This window comes from Canis lupus, chromosome 33 (assembly GCF_048164855.1).
Source record: "Canis lupus baileyi chromosome 33, mCanLup2.hap1, whole genome shotgun sequence".
NCBI lineage: Eukaryota > Metazoa > Chordata > Mammalia > Carnivora > Canidae > Canis > Canis lupus.
The window spans coordinates 23,708,718-23,727,818 of NC_132870.1; the positions used below are offsets into that span (position 1 = coordinate 23,708,718).

At 38.9% G+C, this 19,101-nt stretch overlaps 2 long non-coding RNA genes across 13 annotated transcripts in view; one reads left to right on the forward strand and one right to left on the reverse strand.

Annotated features, from left to right (window-relative positions):
* The window catches only part of LOC140623956 (uncharacterized), a 135,072-nt gene that overhangs the window by 60,197 nt on the left and 55,774 nt on the right, over positions 1-19,101 (reverse strand). For 5 of the 11 annotated variants that reach the window (XR_012023519.1, XR_012023518.1, XR_012023521.1 and 2 more), the window contains one exon: positions 12,527-12,660. The exons of 5 other annotated variants lie outside the window; for them this stretch is intronic. This is a non-coding gene — a long non-coding RNA (uncharacterized lncRNA). Of the gene's footprint in view, positions 1-12,526; positions 12,661-18,039; positions 18,855-19,101 lie in introns of those variants that run through there. One more of the 11 variants, XR_012023526.1, reaches the window with a different exon arrangement.
* Positions 1-19,101, forward strand: part of LOC140623958 (uncharacterized) — an 88,367-nt gene that overhangs the window by 17,406 nt on the left and 51,860 nt on the right. Inside the window, exon 3 of one of the 2 annotated variants that reach the window (XR_012023530.1) lies at positions 13,200-13,509. The exons of the other annotated variant lie outside the window; for it this stretch is intronic. This is a non-coding gene — a long non-coding RNA (uncharacterized lncRNA). Of the gene's footprint in view, positions 1-13,199; positions 13,510-19,101 lie in introns of those variants that run through there. 2 annotated transcript variants of the gene reach the window in all.

A 19,101-nucleotide genomic window follows, 5' to 3' on the forward strand; every position in this document is an offset into this window, starting at 1 on the left:
ATATTTTCTGAGCCCCTAGGAGTCTGTCACTATGCTGTATGACAGAGGTACTGTGTGTGTAAGACTGAATCCCTTCCTCCCAATAGGTATCTAGGAAGACAAATAAACAGAGAGGGAGTATGACTCATTTCATTCTATAACTCAGGTGATGCTGACCAGCATGTTCTGTGAAGTAATTATTCTTAATCCAATTTCTGTCTTCTTGATCATTGGCCCTATCCAATAGAAATTTCTGCCATGATGGAAATGTTCTATAGTGTCACAGTCCAATACAGTATCCAGTAGCCACATGTGTCTACTAAGCACTTGAAATATGGTTTGAGTGATAGAAAAATTAATTTTTAACTTAATTTCACTTTAACAGATTTAAATTTTAATTTTTTAAAATATTTTTTATGTATTTATTCATGAGAGATACAGAGAGGCAAAGACACAGGCAGAGGGAGGAGCAGGTTTCCTGCAGGGAACCCAGTGTGGGACTCGATCCCAGAACCCCAGGACCAGGACTTAAGCCAAAGGCAGAGGCTCAACCAGTGATCCACCCAGGTGTCCAAATTTTAATTTAAACAGCCTCCTGTGACAAGCGGCCACCACATTAGATGGTGCATGAATTGGCAGACATCCTTGGTGCTATAAAGCATATTATCTGATTTAGCTATAAATTAGCCTTGAAGTGTAGAAATCCCAGAGAACCAATCATTACAAGCACCATGTAATACCAGGGGAGAAATTGCATCAGATGGTTCAGCCGGATCAAAGACAGCCTTCTATCTGAATTGAATCTATAGATGTCTTTTTGGTAGCAATCCATCAATCCATCAGTGGGTTACATAGTATTGAAGGCATAATTCTTCTTAGATTTAGCTATGTCAAGGAAAAAGAACCTGAACCATACAAAAGCCAATAGTCTTTATGCTTGCACATAATTCCTGCTGTTCCACTTTCAATACAATAGTAAATTAACATATCTGTATTCACTCAAAGTTATTGAGGAAAGAAATGTTTTATTTAGAAAGCTGCTGAATGTTAAATGTGCGCTAAAAATAGAAACATGAGATTTCAGCCTAGGAGTTCAACATGTAAACTACTCATAACCAAGGCACTGACTGACAGGGTACCTTGAGAAAAAGACCAAAGGGATTTCAATAAAGGCAGTGAATCAGCACAGGAAAGATGGATGAAGATGCATTATCTTGTGGGTAAGGTGAGGAACTGGCAGGGATGTGAGTGGCGTGTGGCCATTTAAGGATGGTCTCAATTTGAATCCTAGCTTGACATTCATAGTTGGGTGCCCTTGAGAAATTTCCTTAGTTTGCTCATCTGTAAAGTGAAGATAATAGTACCTACTTTGCAGATTACTGAGAGGACCATAAATAATGTGCTCCAAATTCTTGCATCTCTTGGGGCAACTGGATGGCTCAGTGGTTGAGCATCTGCCTTTGGCTCAGGTAGTGATCTCAGGGTCCTGGGATAGAGTCCCGCCTGGGGCTCCTTGCTGGGAGCCTGTTTCTCCTTCTGGCTGTGTCTCTGCCTCTCTCTCTTTCTCGGTGTCTCATGAATAAATAAAATCTTTAAAAAACAAAACAAATTGGGCAGCCCTGGTGGCTCAGCCCCGGTGGCTCAGCCGCCTTCGGCCCAGGGTGTGATCCTAGAGACCCGGGATCGAGTCCCGCATCGGGCTCCCTGCATGGAGCCTGCTTCTCCCTCTGCCTGTGGCTCTGCCTCTCTCTCTCTCTCTCTCATGAATAAATAAATAAAATCTTTAAAAAAAAATCTTGCATCTCAATAAACAGTATTTAATGTTATTATGACAGACATAACTAAGAATTATAGTTTTAGCAGCCAATACCATTTGAATCTCATGAGGTCAATTTTAAGTTTAGGAATCAAGAGGCTCTTTTTTTTTTTTTTAAGAGCCTCTTTTTAACAAGTGAACACCTACAAATGAAATCCCTCATCCACAAGTTTTATTTATTGTCATCAAAATTCTCTTCTCTGCATTAATACCTTCCCAAACTCAGTACAGAATTATAAGAAATTAGAGACAGAAATGGGAAAAGTGACTGGTTAATCAAAGAACTGAAACTACTTTTTTTTTTTAATCCAAATCACATGCATTTTTTTGGAGGTATCATCTGATCTCAGAGAAATTATCTAGGAAGAAAATGATTCCAGAAGCAACACTTAATCTCTTCCCACCATGTTTACCCTTTTGAGTCTGACATGAGCTTGTTATCAGAGCCAGACATCAAGGAGCAGCATTGGAAAAACTGTTAATTGGACATGTGGATGACAAATGCATCCTCCTATTGACAAAGGCAGAGAGGCTTATAACCCTGCCCACAGTTCTTCGTTAGCAATCTTCCTTCTTTCAAAAGTGGATCTTACATTTGTTTTACTAATAGAAATTATTTCTGCAGGAACCAGGGGATGACAGTTTGTGGGGAAAGAATAATGAGCACACAGAGCGTCTAAACCACTTCATCTGCACGCCACGCCCCAGACATTGCAGTTATCTTCACAACTGTATTACATTATTACATTATTCTCAAAGCAGTTTGCATTATACCCTCTCTCACTGCCACCCTCCCAGGTCTCTCTCTCTACAAACACTAATAAATATAATCATGCAACTTTTTAAACATGTAGGTAAATCGATTCCTCCTTGAATAAAAAAACAAAATTACTAAACCAAAGCATACATGTTTAGAGTGCTGATCAATTAAATAAAAATAATTTGTCACAAAATATATACAACTAGACATACAGGGTAACAAAGTGAGACAAGAAAGACCTTGAGTTAAAAAAACTGGAATTAGACCCTACGTTGGCTTCATCATCTGTTGACTAAGTGATCTTGGGCAAGTCATGTAAGTACCTTAAGTTTCAATTCCTTCGTCTCCAAAAAAATCAAAACAACAACAAAAAACCGCAGTAGTATCTATTTAACAAAACTGTTGGGTTTTTAAAAAATATTTTATTTATTTATTTGAGAAAGAAAAAGAGAGAGCACAAGCAGGGGTAGGGGCAGAGGAAGAAGCAGACTCCCTGCTGAGCAGGGAGCCCAATGCCAGGCTGGATCCCAGGACCCCAGGATCATGACCTGAGCTGAAGACACTTAAAGAACTGAGCCACCCAGGCGCCCCTCATAAAAATGTTATAATGGTTAAAATATAATGCATATAAAACTCTTTGTGCAGAGGATGCTGCCTGTGTTCTCCTCTAGGATTTTGATGGTTTCCTGTCTCACATTTAGGTCTTTCATCCATTTTGAATTTATTTTTGTGTGTGGTGTAAGAAAGTGGTCCGGTTTCATTCTTCTGCATGTTGCTGAGCACTTGTGATGAGCACTGGGTATTATATGTAAGTGATGAATCGCTGAATTCTATCCTTGAAACTAATATGACACTATATATTAACTAACTAGAATTTAAATAAAAGCTTGAAAGGTGAGAAGAAAAAAAACTCTTTTTGCAGAGTCTAACATAATAAGAATCAATAAATGGTTAGCTATCATTGTTAACTATATGTAATCATTGTTTCCTGCATGGTAACTAGGCTGATATGAAAAACCATTCATGTAGGTCAGTATAGCTGGTATTATGCTTATGCAGCCAAGCTGCATCTTGTATTATTTTCCCAATATCTAAAATAAAGTATGCTGAGGAAAATCAATAATAAAAAAAAAAGAAATCCATATCCAAACACATTATTATAAATTACCAGAGTATCAAAAACAAAGTGAAAATTCTATTAGCTATGTACTAGAGAGAAAGAACAGACAACCTAAAAATGAACAATAGTAAATTGATATCACATGTCAGGGACACTGAATGCAAGACAATGAAGTAATATTTTCACACTATGAGAGGACTGGATATTTGAACTTAGAATATGTTCTGCTAAAATATTAATTTTTAAATGGGTGACTAAAGATATATTGAGACATGAAAGGGTTCAGAAAATTTACTGTACCAGAACTTGCTTTTAAAATGCTCTTGAAGGAGGTACTCATGAAAAGAGAGAAATCAACATAAAAATACTTTCATAAAACACGAGGACAAGAAAACAAAGTAATACATTTTGGGGATATGATGTAAATCATCAATTACCAAACAGGAAGCAGAAAACCAAAAGAAATAAAAAGGGAAGAGGAAGTAGCCATAAAACCAAGAAAATCAAAGTCTAAATGATAACATCATCCAAAAAAAGTGTACCTGAGGATGGGAACAAAACAAAGGCAGTAAGGACATGAAAGGATATGTCTTCCTTGGGGAAAAAATAGGCTTGTATACTGCCCGTAATAGTTTAGCAAAAACCAATCAAAAAATAAGCATAGAATATACAACTTTCAACTTGTAAAAGAAAAATTGACTTATTTAAAAAAATGTCAAGAAAAATGATAAATATACAATTATCAACCAATATATCAGAAACAAGAGCTAATACAAAATTAAAAGAATATAAGTGAACTAAATTCACAAGGTAAAATAGTGACACTCAAATGAGGCTAAAAAAGTAAGAAGCAGCAATATATTATCTATAAGACACAAATTTAAAAGTAAAATAATATAGAAAGGTTTAAAATGAAGGGATTAATGAAGATATTTCAGGCAAATTTGAAATAAAAGACAGCCGTAGTAGCAATATTAAAACAAAAGGCATGAACAGCTTAAGGCAACGCAAGGATTGTAATATCCTTGAAGTAGGAGGAAGTTTAAAATTGTATATATATTATATAATAGACACTTATAGTTTATTGTTATGTATTATATAGTTATAATTCTATATAATATTATACCTATAACATTTTTATAATAGTCATAGACATATGTATGTGTGTGTGAAACAGACAAGCAAGAGCAGATAGAATTATGGGGAGAAATAGACTATCACTCAAGTCTATTTGCTTTTCTATAGATTTTATTTATTTATCTGAGAGAGTGAGCAAGCACACAAGGCAGGCAAGAGGCGAGGAAGAGGGGAGAAGCAGACTCCCTGCTGAGCAGGGAGTCTGATGCAGGACTCAATCCCGGGATCCTGGGACCATGACCTGAGCAGAAGGCAGATGCTTAACCAACTAAACCACCCAGGTGTCCCCATTCCCTTTCTTTCTGTCTAACATAATTTATTCCCTCTCTACTGCATCATTCCCATTAACATACAAAATCTCTTGATGCCACTTTCCTCTTTAGCTTCTCTCTGCTCCCATTTGCAGCAAAATTCCTTAGAAGTGTGGTCTACACTCCCTACCTCCCTTCCCCTCCCCCCCCCCCCCCCCCCGCCCTTCTTTCCATCACTCTTGAGCCTTCTCCAGTCAGGTTTCCTCTCATCACTCACCCAAACTATTCTTTTCAAGGCCCCCCATTACTTTCACAGAGCTATGTCAGGTGATCCAAATAGGATACATCCTCGTATTTGACCAAAGTTGATTATTCTTTCTTTCTTGAAACAATTATGTCACTTGGCTTCCAGGACACAACTCTTTCTCCTAGCTTTTTTTCCCACTGCCCTGACTGGGCTTTTCTCAGTACCCTTTTCTGGTTCCTCTTCTTCCCTCTATCATCTAAACATTGGAAAACCTAGTGCCCATTGTCTGGGCTTTCTTATCTATTCTAGTTCCTGAGGTGATCTCGTCTAGTCCCATGACCATATATACCACTATTTGCTAAGAAATTCAAATTCCTGTTTCTATCTCTGACCTCTCCCTAGAGCTCCAAACTTATGTACCTGACTGCCTCTATGACATCTCTACTTGCATATCTACAAGGCACCTCATTGATAAGGCCCAAATTAAATTCTTTACCTACAGCTTCAAAACCTGCTCCTCCACGAGCCTTTCCTTTCCCAGTCAATGTCAACTACTGTCTCATTCCACTAGCTCAGGCCAAAACTCTCACTGCGTACTTTTCTCTTTCTCTCACAATACATGTTCCATAGACCTGCAAAGTCCATTTGCTTTACCTTCACAATAGATCCAATTCTGCTCACCCCACTCTCATCTAAGCAACAATCACATCATCTCTCACCTACAGTATTGTAACAGCACCCTTACTTGCTCCGCAAAATCTACTCTTACCACAATGCCCATAGCAATCCTTTTTAAATCTTAGATCATATTACTCTTCCCCTCAAAAATTTCCAGTCATTTCCTATATTTCTCAAAGTAAACTTCCAAGCCCTTATGATGTTCTCTGTGATTCAGATATCTATGCTCTGATAGTGACTATCAGCACACTGGCTTTCTGCTGTTCTGAATTCATTCTTTCTGGCTCAGGGCCTTTGCATTTGCTGTTCCCTCTGCTTGGAATGACTTTCCACTAGATTTCCATATCTGGTCTTTGCTCAAATGTCATCCTCCCAGGGAGCCATTTGCTACAGGCGATTCTTACAGATCAGTTTATTAGAGAAAACAGTACGCTCACCCCAGTAAATATCTTGCTCATCAAATAACAGTTTCCTCATCAATATTCACTTTAAGATCTTTGCCTCACTGTGCTCATCAAACCTAAATTTTATACGAACTTATCCACTCTCAGTTTCTCTCTTTGCAAGACCCATCTTAAACCACTTCAGTCCAAACCCCCAAGCCATGTAAATATCCTACCTCTGACTTGTCTTCCGAAACACCAGGACTCTGTCAAAATGGCACTTTTCCCCCCGTACTGCAGTGAGTTCAGATAAACTTAGTTTTGTGTGTGTGTGTGTGTGTGTGTGTGTGTGTGTGTGTGTGTTTTAATGACAGGTTGTCTGGTGATATTTTGAAAAATTCAAAAAAGGACTATAAAATTCTTATCCCATTCAAGTTGCTCCACGAAGCAGAAAAAGAAGGAAAGCTGCCCGTTCATTTAAGAGACTAGTTCAACTTTGATTCCAGAACCAAGTGAGGATCTATATGAGAAAAGGAATATGCATCTAAATAACTTATTAATACTGACACAAAATTTGTAGATAAAATATTATCTGGGCATATCCAAATTGATTTTAATAAAAAGGAAAAAACTATGATCAAAGAAGGCTTATCCCAAACTGCTCCATTTCTTTCTACATATTTAAATCATATGTAAGTATGATGTAACACAGAGAAATCTATCAGTAGAGTCATCACACCTCCAAAAGGAGAAGAATCACATAATTAACTTAATTAATCAGAAATGTTCTATGTTTTAAAAAGAAAACAAAGATATAAAACTAGGAATTGATCCTGAACTTGATTAGTTCTAGTGGAAAAAAATATAAAATATTTCCTTGAGATTTATTTCCTTTCAGGTCAGAAAACAGAATGTCCATTCTTATCTCTCCTGTCCAATATTGGTTGGGAGAAAAATTAAAAAGAGATACTAGAATTCAGGCAGCCCGGGTGGCTCAGTGGTTTAGCACCACCTTCAGCCCAAGGCCTGATCCTGGAGACCCGGGATTGAGTCCCACGTTGAGCTCCCTGCATGGAGCCTGCTTCTCCCTCTGCCTGTGTCTCTGCCTCTGTGTGTGTGTGTGTCTCATTAATCAATAAATAAAATCTTAAAAAAAAAAAGTACTAGAATTGGAAAGGAAGAGAAAAAAACTGTCATTATTTGAAGATGATATGATCATCTACAGAGAAAAGCAAATGGGCCAAAACTATTAGAGGTCGTTAAGAATGATAAATAGGGTTGTTAGGTTCAAGGTCAACTTCAAAAAGAATATTTCAGGATGCCTGAGTGGCTCAGCAGTTGAGCATCTGCCTTGGGCGTGATCCCGGGGTCCTGGAATGGAGACCCACATCAGGCTCCTTGCATGGAGCCTGTTTCTCCTCCCTCTGCCTTTGTCTCTGCTTCTCTCTGTGTGTGTCTCTCACGAACACATAAATAAAATCTTAAAAAAAAAAACAGCAACAGCATTTCTTTATATCAGCAATAACAAAACCAGGAACAAAAGCAGAATAAAAGACCATTTAAATAGCAACAAAGGTTATAAAGTAACCAGAAGTTACTAAACAAAGCATGTACATGGATTTTATGAAGAAAATGTATTTATATTTTGTTGCAAATATTAAGCAACATAAAAGAACATCTGAACAAATGGACAGCCATGCCTTGGTCTTCGATGAAACAATCTATTACTGTTAAGATGTCTTATTTCCCCCAAGTAATCCTTAAAGACATTGCACTGCAAGTAAAAGCAGGATATTTTGTACAAATTGGCAAATTGATTCTAAAATGAATTGGCTAGTGAATAGTTAAACAATTTTGAAAAGACAATGCAGAGAGCTCATCAGTTGAGGAATCAGAGCAGAGGATTTTGAAAACTGGCTGTTTTCCTGGTTCTAGGTCTTCAGGCAAATTGTTCAAACTCCTTAAGCTTTGGCTTTCTCATACCCATGATGAGGTTAAAACACTACCTCCTCAGAAGTCTAATATCAGTGATGATTAAATGAAATAATGTATGGAAAGTGCCTGAAAAACAATGAACACTCAATAAATTTAAGTGAGTTAATGTTATATGAAGATATAACTATTTGTGCAACCCATCTTCCTTGCAACACCAGAATTCTTTAGCATGAGCATTGGCTACTATTTATTTTTCCTCCCTGTAGTGAATTGTCCTTACATATGAGTCTTTTTTTTTTTTAATGTATAAAAGGAGAAAAAAAAAAAGAGGACTGTTTCTTCTTTACTTAACCTAAGGGAAGTAGAGTCAGAGATAATCTGTTCTTTAGTAGCCTTTAGAATATAATCCCCATAATGAAAAAGACAAAAGAAAACAAAGTATGCAAGGAGAGGGCTTTGCTGGCATTGAGTAATTTATGGCAAAAAGGTTAACCCAAAGTGCTAAATATTCTGCCCCTTTTAGAATTGTTGCGCTCATTTAGAAGGAGACCGCACAACTTAGTCAATAGGAAAATTCAATAAGCTTAATGACAACCTAGAAATGTTAAGGCCTAATAACGTGCTAAAATATTTATAACAAGTTACTTCCCCCCTATCTCTCACTTTCAGTATCTGTAAAATGGGAATAACAATTCTTGTTTCCCAGCACAACTCCTGAAAGGATTAATGAAGATGACAGTGCCGTACAAATGCTTGCTTTAAGAGACAAATTGTGGTGGAACAAAAGTTTGGCGGAATTCCCAGTGCTCTCTCGGGTCAAATGGATTAAATATTGAAAAGTTATCATCTGCGTTTCAAAGGATAGTGCCACCAGCAATTAACATCAACCAAACATGGATTTTTGTTCTCTCATCAGTCGATTTGATCATTCCTGTAGCCACCAGCTGCTAACGTCTTGGGTGTTAACTTTTCCCTCCTTGGGATTCACCCAGAAGAAAATGGAGTATGCCTCTTAGAAATGATATCGAAACAGGTGTATCCATCAGCTAACAAGTACACACAGTGAGGAAAAAAAATAAAAACATACTCATTTGAATAACCACCAGGCTTCATGGAAATGAAGCAGCATAATCTAGCTTGATTTAGTGTAGTGATCTTCCCAACAGCCTGTATTTCATGATGTTTCCTGGGTTTTTGTAAAATGTGTAAAGAGTGGTGAGAGAGGGAGGAGAAGCAGGCACTGAAAAGTGTGCGGGAGGGTGGTGCCAAGACTTGACATGACTATTACGCTTGCATCAACATTCAAGAAACACAATGATTAGGCATTCAGGGTCCTCAGGGCCAAGTGTTCCCTATTTCGCTCCTGTGAATATGATGAAAACAACGAGAAGCTCATGTACACAAAGAGTAGCACAAGCAACAGGCAGAATAAAAAGGCAGCATCTGAGAAGAAATGCTTTCTATGCGGGATGGAGCACTGGCCCTCTGCTTGGGCAGCTCTAAACACTGGGAGAGTGAGGAGATCCAAGGATGCAAATGATCCCATGAACTGAGGCCACAAAGGCCACTTGACAGCCAGAGAAATCCTCCCTGACACCAAGATAGTCTGGGCTCCTAGCAGAGCATCCGCAGCCCTTCTTGATCCTCACCAGCCCTGGGCCCACCAAGACACCTGTGCTTCTCTCACATCACAGGCTCTCTTGCATCTGAGTTCCCATGTTTGCTCATGTCTGCATGCATTGCTCTCTCATTCCGTTCTCCAACCTTTCCATCTCTGCCCAACTTCTATTTGTCCTTTTGGTCTCAACTAAACACTAATTGCTGGGCAGCCTTTCCTGTCCCTTGCTCATGCTCCCTGAGCATAATCTTTCTAAGTACTCAGGAAGCACCGTGTGCTACCTCCATACAGTACTCATCACTATTCACTGCCGTTCACAGAGTTTGCCCCCCGACAACCTGCACTCTCTAAGAGCTCCAAGGTCAAGCTCCTTTTTTCAATCTTACGTGTAGTAAATGCTCAATAAATAACAGCTATAATTAAATGTTAATAGGAGAAGACGTCTAGACAAATCTTTGTTCCTATCAACACTTAAAAATTGTGTGATCTTAGGGCACCTTGGTGGCTCAGAGGTTGAGCCTCTGCCTTTGGCTCAGGTCGTGATCCCGGGGTGCTGGGATCAGGTCCACATCCAGCTCCCTGCATGGAGCCTGCTTCTCCCTCTGCCTATGTCTCTGCCTCTCTCCCTGTCTCTCATCAATAAATAAATAAAATATATTTAAAAATATATAAATAGCATCATCTTGATCAAGATAGTCCTCTTTTCTGTAACATTACAGAGTGAGTTGATGCACTTTTTTAGGGGTGCTGAGGGGCTGCTCCCCTTTTATTTTCAACAGGAGGTTTCTCTAAAGGGAGTGTGATTCCCCCCCTTCGTAGGACCACTGTCCTATCTGTGCATCGTCCCTTCAAGAATCCTCTCAGAAGGAGACACCCCCCACACCCCCACCCCGCATCTGCCTGCTGATGCCTTGTCGGTCATAGAGGACGTTGAACTTGTGCACAAACTGGTTCGTGGTGTTGCAGGTTTTGGTGATGGTGCCAAGGTAGGCCATGAGTCCCATGTCATTGCATTGATCCTAAAAGTCTGTGCTGAGCACAGGGAGGCAGTGACACAGAGCATAGGCCTCCCGCAGGATCTCCTGGTAAGCATTAGAAGGTAATGCATGGAAGCATTTAGCTCAAGCATGGTAGCTGACATAGTGGAGTAAATGGTAGTTATTTTTGATGGTAATATTATTAGAAAGAGTTAAAGTTGGACTTAAATGTATTTCTTTATAAGCCGTGTTCATTTAAGTCCTAAATTATAGGGGTTACTATAAATATGTGGACCTGCTTTAAATTTCCCTGAAGGAAGGTCATTTAGCAGGTGTATGCTTTTTAATTTCCTAACGTAATCTATTCTCTGGTTTCAATCAACAGCAATAAACTACATGGAGTCTGGGTTGAAGCAAAAATGTACCAAATGGAAGGTGGGGTGAACAGAGACGTAGAACACTCTATGGGGACAGATATCCAAAGAAATCTAGATTGTGAAGTGTATGTCCATACTTATAGTTCCAGAAATCTTCAAGCTCCCTTTACAAGATTTAAAGAGACAATTTTTTTCATGTGATAAAAATGGTAGCTTCTTAACATGGACTTTAAGCTTAAATTTAGAAATGAGAAGTGTGTAACAAAGACAGCAATTTAAAATGACAGGAAGGTCAAAGTGGAATTCTCTTGGCATTTTCTGCCCATGTGAGGGCATTTATCACCTGACTTAAGATCTCATTCTCTGTCAGTATTCAAGGAACAGAAATACACTTTCTAAGGACCAACTGATCAGTTGTTTAAAATACTATAAATTATATAAATATATAATATTTATATATATTACAGAAGTTTGGAGATTATAATTATAGCATTTAATTTAAATTTGAGTCTATATGGGACAGATAAGCACTATGCTTTTCAAATGATTTATAAATCAGTTTTATTTGCTTCTTTATTTTGATGGTGGTTTGATCTTTTTTTAAAGACTTATTTATTTGAGAGATACAGTGGAGGGGGGAAGAGGAGAGGGAGAGAATCCTCAAATAGACTCCCTACTGAGGGCAAATCCCAATGACCTGAGCCAAAACCAAGAGTTGGATGTTTAACCAACTGAGCCACCCAGGAACCCCTTAATTTTTTTTTTCTTAAGTATACTCACTAGATATGTGCAATAGTGGCATGAAAATTATCTGAAGTGTTTCACATGGTTATGCTTTAGTCTGGGTGGACATAACTTAAATGACAAAAACTAAAGATTAGAGTACAAGGAAGTATAAGCTCATGCTGCCTCCTTAGAAGAGAAGTTTGGTTCTTCATCACTACATAATGTTATCATGCTACTGATTCAAGAGGGGTGTAAATGAATTCTGTGGGGTAGGACGCCATAATTATTAGTGTCCATTTTCATCTAAGATCTTTATTTCTCCAACATTCTTGGACCTATTGAAAAATCTCAGTATACAAAAAAACTGCAACTCAAGAGAAATGCTATCAAAATGTATATTCTGATCATTATGATCATTGTGGTACAGCTTTCTAAAGTAGACAATCATGTCCTTCAAAAAAAATAAAATGTTTTATGTTGGGACTTGAAGTCAAAAACATTTTCAAGGAGAGTTTTGCTTACCTTCACTCTGGCATTTGTTTCGTTTTGTTGTTATGTTTATCTGTTTTTATTTTATTTTTGTTCTTGTTTTTGAAGGAAAAGCTATCTATCCCTTTCCTATCTTGTCCACAGTAAGTTATGTTCTCTCAGGAAGTCTGTAATTAGATCAAGAATACCACATTGAGCTCAGCGGCAGTAACATGAGCAAAGTGCTACTTAACAGGTGTGATTTTTCCAGCACAAGGATTATAAATGATATGCTCAAAGGATAGAAATACAATTATAAACATATACAGTGATCTGTCAAGGTCGCTACAGGCATGCTGCACAGCAGGGAGTCCAACTGTCCTGGCTCCTTAAAGCCACAAGGCCACATTGGTCCTGCACCTTGCGAATCCCTGTTCACAACTCTGTGCCTGGCACAGAACTGAGGTTCAGTGAACACTCATGGAATGTTTCAAATGGGTCGTGTTGAGCTGGTTTTAAATCTGACTCCACAACTTGATAAAAGGTCTTGTCCACATTACTCAGCTTCTCTGAGCTCAGTTTCTTCGTGGATAATGTGAAAATAATACCAAATACTCTGTATTACCCTAGTGAGGATTCAAATGAGAATGCATATGAAGCACTTAGTGCACTGTTTGGTGTACCAGATGCTTGGTGTGTGATGCTACTTTTATTTTGATTTTTTCAGATATCCAGAATTAATCGTGGAGCACTTTGGACCTTATTTTCAAATCATAATAGGCAAATGAAACATATTAACAGTTATAGGCACCCAATTATGACCACCTCCATCAGCCAAAATGGATAATCCTGGAATTAAATAAGAAGTACAATGGGCAGCCTGCATTGTATTTGAAAATTGGAGGACTTCTCTAAAACTTGTGTAGAAATAGACTGCAACCCCAGCTCTCCAAGTCGTACTTGGCACACGTTGAGCAGTCACCTCAGAGTTTGGATAAAGCTGCCTAATACATAGGTAACTCCACTTTTTTGTGGAACATTATTTACCAGTAACACCCTTCAAGAAAAAGAAAAACAGTAATACATCTTGTATAATATTGCATATAGATTGAGTCTATGAGCTTTTGTTTTTCTTAAAGAATTTATTTATTTATTTATTTATTTATTTATTTATCTATTTATCTATTTATTTATTTATTTATTTATTTGAGAGAGAGAAACTAGAAGCAGGGAGGAGGGGCAGGGGCTGGATCCCAGGACCCTGGGATCATGACCTGATTGAAGGCAGGCCTTTCACCAACTGAGCCACCTAGGTACCCCAAGATTATAAGCTTTGAAATAACTGAGCAGGATTCAAACCTAGCTCTACTGCTAAATGCAGGATAGCATCCAGCATGTTAGTCTTCCTAAACCTCAAGTTTTTCATCTTTAAATTAGGAGTAATTGTTACCCCCAGATTGTAGAGCAGCAGATGAAATAAGGCACGCGGTACATTTATGTATCAGACTACCCTTTGTGTCTGCTAGATAGTAAGTGCTCAAGAAATATGTCTTCATCATCATCCTTGACATTGAGGAAGTATGAGATCTTGAACAGCAAGACACTTTGATATTACATGTTTTTAGCAGAGAGTCTAGATGAAGTTTAAAAATACTCATATTCATTTAACTGGCAAAAAGAGACAAAAAGGGACGCCTGGGTGGCTCCGTGTTTGAGCACCTGCCTTCAGCTCTGGTCGTGATCCTGGGGCCCTAGAATCAACTCCCACATCGGGCTTTCCACAGGAAACCTGCTTCTCTCTTTACCTATGTCTCTGCCTTTCTGTGTCTCTCATGAATAAATAAATAAAATATTTTTTAAAAAATGGGGAGAGAGAGAGAGACAAAAAGAGGAGAGAAAGTATGAGAATGTCTAGATCTTGGTGTATTGTGCTTAGTTTTGCCTGACATCTGAACCTTTATAACCCCAAATGGAGCAGAGGCCACTGAAGATTTTCTGTGTCTTAGAAATCTTCTCCCGAATTGTCCAGAAATGTTGATGCAATGAGACGAAAGCTTGTCCTTAGACATATCAGTTTGCATGTACATTGAGAAGGCAATCCCCGTATATTGCTACAAATGGTCTATTTTTTTCATACTCAAAATGTTTCCATTATAAAATAGTCACCAAATCAATATATCATCACTTCAAAACCAAAACAGAAAAAAAAAAAAAAAAAAAAAAACGGAAAACAAAAGCACCCAGAACAACAAACTGACCCATGCTAACCACCGCCCCCCACTGATGTCCACAGAATGATGTTCCAGCTCCCAGAGCTCCTCTTCCCAGCCCCCAAGTCCTGCAGCTCTGACTCTGTTCAATCTGCCTTTCCTCCTCCCTCCATCTCCACTGACTCCTCCTCGCTCACAGCCAGGCTGCCCAGATGAGTGAGGAATCACATGGTAACTCTGTTTTGATATTCAGTTGACATTCAAAACAGAAAGGAAAAAAAGAAAAGAAAACAGAGGTATTGAGAAAATACAGTAATGAGAATGGGTGCCAAGAAGCTGACAATAGCATCGGGATATGGGCCCTCACTGGGCAAGAATGAAGACAACTTACGGTCCTTAGAGGGACCAATGTCCAGCTGTAGAAAGAACTTTGGTTTAATCATGTCTGAAGAATGAAAGTCACATAGTATGTAGGGGGCAAAAGTTCAAAGTCATATGTTATCATCTGAAAAGGGATATCGCAGGGGAAATTCTTGGCAGTTCACTTTATAGTATTTGGCTGAAAAATGTTCAAAACCATTTGTTGTGGTCATTGCTGTATTTTTCCAAAGTCATTTCCTATTGATTCAGCACACCAGGAAACCATGGCTGGGTTCACCTTGCCAAATATGAGTTTCTACTTTGCTGACTGGATAGCATCCAAAAGCCACATTATACTGGAGACAATAAGCACCTGGCCTTTGAAAAGAATCATCTGTGTCGGCAAGGAGGGAATGTCTCACAGATTTCTCATCAGTTCTGATATTGAGTTATCACTTTCCATCCTACCCTGCAATTCCGCCCGTTGGTTATAGCGCCTTAGAGACAAATTCTCTACTCTGGGATGGGATGACCCGGTCTTGCTCACTCTCCTTCCCCACACAGTCACCTAAGGAATCCCAGCATCTTGGCAAACAAGTTTGTCAAAGCCTATACACTTTAGAAATAGACCCTAAATGGAAGAATCACACAGATATGCAATAATCAGACGTTCCTTTTGTACAGGATGTCTGATAGCACAGTATGGCAAGAGATTAATCCAATAGTCAGAGGAACTGATTATGACATTAAAATGATTTCTGAGGTTCAAGATATTTATCTACAACACAAAGAAAATAACATGTGTTCTTTCTGCTACACAGGGTAGTTGTGAAGAAGAAAGGAAAATGTACACAAAATCACTCTGCAAAGTAGACAAATGGAAATTGTTTTGTTAGCTTAAAAAGAATTTCAAGGTTTGGCTTTTCCAATAGGAAATTTGTCCTTCGGGGAGTAAATATTAGAGCAAATGGCTTGTTCAAGTTCATTTTCCCAGCTTGCTGCTTTCACAGGTAGAAAAAAGGAATAACATAACTTTTTATATTATTTTACTTTTTATAAAACCAGGTAGATAGAGTTGAGTGGACACTTAATTATCCCGTTGGGAAGTGTAGCAGAGCCAAATCCATCATTTGGAGGCTCCCAGATGACAAGGCCAGACTAATGACTCAACCTATTTGACAACTGGCAAATGACGGGCTTGCCAAAACGAAGGGCTTGAAACATCACAGAGGATCCAAAGTAAATCTTTGAGACAGCTCCAAATCCAAGTCCATCCATTACCAACCACACCTCCTAAAGCCACTGTATCTGCATTATGCTGTTGTTGTTGCCAGGAGGTTGTGGTAGAAAGAGAAGGACAAGTTGCAGTGAATATGTTACCTGTATGAAGCAGAATGGTTGTTTTCCAAGGCAAGTTTATTGCTAGTTACAGTAAACAACTAGGCAATCACACAAGCTTACCTCACTCATGCGCCTGCATTTTTATGTAAGGTTTACAATTAGGTATGCAATCTCCACTCACAAACTTTATTAAGGAAGAACTGTGGTCCTGGGATTACCAAGGGGACTTCGAATCCTGGTGATGAAGACAGGTCTTTGTCTCCCACAAGATACTGGCATTGTGTGCAAGGTGCTAGAAGGAACCAAAACTGTAGAACTTATTCCTCCCTGGATATGAGAGGAAGTACATAAAAAGCTTCTTGAAAGAAGTGCTGTGAGCTGAGTCTTGAAAGATGGGCAGAAGTTGGACAATAAACAAAGGGGAGATGAACTGTAGGCAAGGAATGTGGAATATGCAAAAGTAGGTGACACTGAGGACCCAAAGGCGGAGGGTGTCATGTGCAAAGGCTGGGTTTGCCCTTTACTTTCATGCCACTCAAATTTCTCACATGAAGACTTACTTTCTGAAATGCAAGGAGTGGCTGCAGTAGCAGTGGGGGCACGGGAGAGGAATGATCCCTAGAAGCAGGACGAACTTAAAGAATTATTTAACTCTGTTTTTCTGACAGTGGAGTTTCTGGATACCAGACCATCGGTAGTGGCTGTTAAAAAGTAAAGGCCAGTGGCCCCTTGGTTGAGGAACAGAGACAGAATGCTTGCCAGGAATGAGTTACTCAATTCTTTGAATCTTGCCTGAACTATTTCTTCTTTTTTTTTTTTTTAAAGATTTTATTTATTTATTCATGATAGTCACAGAGAGAGAGAGAGGGAGAGGCAGAGACATAGGCAGAGGGAGAAGCAGGCTCCATGCAGGGAGCCCGATGTGGGATTCAATCCCCGGTCTCCAGGATCGCGCCCTGGGCCAAAGGCAGGCGCCAAACCACTGCGCCATCCAGGGATCCCTGAACTATTTCTTCTATGGCATTCCTTGCACTTCAGCCTCCACCTGTCTGCTCCTGCGTTTGCATTGGGGCCTCGCGTCGTAATTGTGTTCATCCTCTCACCAGCACTGCCTCTATTATTGTTGAAAATGAAAGCAAAGTCATCGGAGTAAAGGGATCCCTAGGGCTATGGATGGCCTGTGTGTATTTGGTGGTAAGAGCAACCTGTCCTTTTGCTTTTAGGAGGCCTACAGCATACTGACTGATGCAGCAGTGACAGTAAGCCTAGATAGATTTCTTAGGGAAAAGGTAAAAATAAAATAAAAATTTTAAGAATATAGGTCAGCCGTTGTGACTTTTGATCCACCAAGTTCTGGTAAAAATAGTGAGATGCATTATAAAGCACAACTTAATTCCTTCTTGCAGGCTACTAGGGCTATCTGATCCAAGTTTCCAAAGTATAACATTATCTAAAAACAGTGATAAAATAATTTATTTCTGATCAGTACCACGGTTTTATGGATCCCAATATACATGCTCCTTAGGAAGAATCCGTGGGGTGAAGAAGTATAGATGGACCCAGTATCACTCATTAAAAACTACTTTTAGCATAAAAGGAGAGATTCTTCATTTCTTACAAAAATAAGATAGTTTGACAGTTTTTAATGTCAGAAGAACATACAAATACAATGAATTCATTGGCTGATGTTAACAAATCATTTGCCAAAATCTTTCCTTTGCTCATGCAGAAAACCTTTAAAATCTTCCTAAGGGAAATAAACTTCCAGTTCAAAAGGACCATCTTTGGAATTGGTAAATACAAACATAAGGTTGTTTCCATGTTCACAAAGGACTAGAGAGACTTAAAGAACTACTTATTATTCTAAAAGGTGACCATTGTTCCAAGATAGACATTGGACATTTGTCCAATCCAGATAAGCCAATCTGACCACACTATTTTATTTCCAATAGATAACTAACAACCAGGATGCCAGTGATGGCTTGCATACTTACAGAGAATTGGGCTGAAAACATGACAAAGCTGTGTCTGAGCCTAGCAATGACTGCCACAGGCTGCAGGAAATGCTATGGGCACACATTTGCTGTCCCTAAGCTAACCCTAAGCTAAGCCATCCCACAGCTAATTTTTCCCTTGGTCTGTTTGTCTTCAAATTAATTCATTCTTTAGCTTTTTTCTGTTTCTAAGTTTTGCAGCTCATCAACTGGTGAGGCAGTGTTGTTCAATCAGGTAACTTCCTAGAGCGAAAGTTCCCAAGGGCACAGATATTTAAGACATTTGAGAGTTTGGTACAGTGTATGCCATTTAGTGTGCGCTGATGGAAAGTTTTGCTTTCCACCAAAAGTCAACCATTCAACTCTGCAACATCATAGCGAGAATGTTTCGATGCTAATAACAATTATTACAAGTAGGATACAGGTAGCAATGGAGATGCCAACAGTTTATGATGTAGAAGTCAGGTTAGCAAGGACCTAGATTTAAACAAACAAAAGGATTAAATCAGAAAATAATTTGGTAAAGGGAAGCCTGGGGGGCTCATTTGGTTAAGCATCCAACTCTTGGTTTGGGTTCAGGTCATGATCTCAAGGTCAGGAGATCCAGCCTGAATCTGGCTCTGGGCTCAGCAGGGAATTTATTTGAAGATTCTCTCCCTCTGCCCCTCCCCTCATTCATGTGTGCATGTTCTCTCTCAAATAAATAAATCTTTTTTAAAAAATC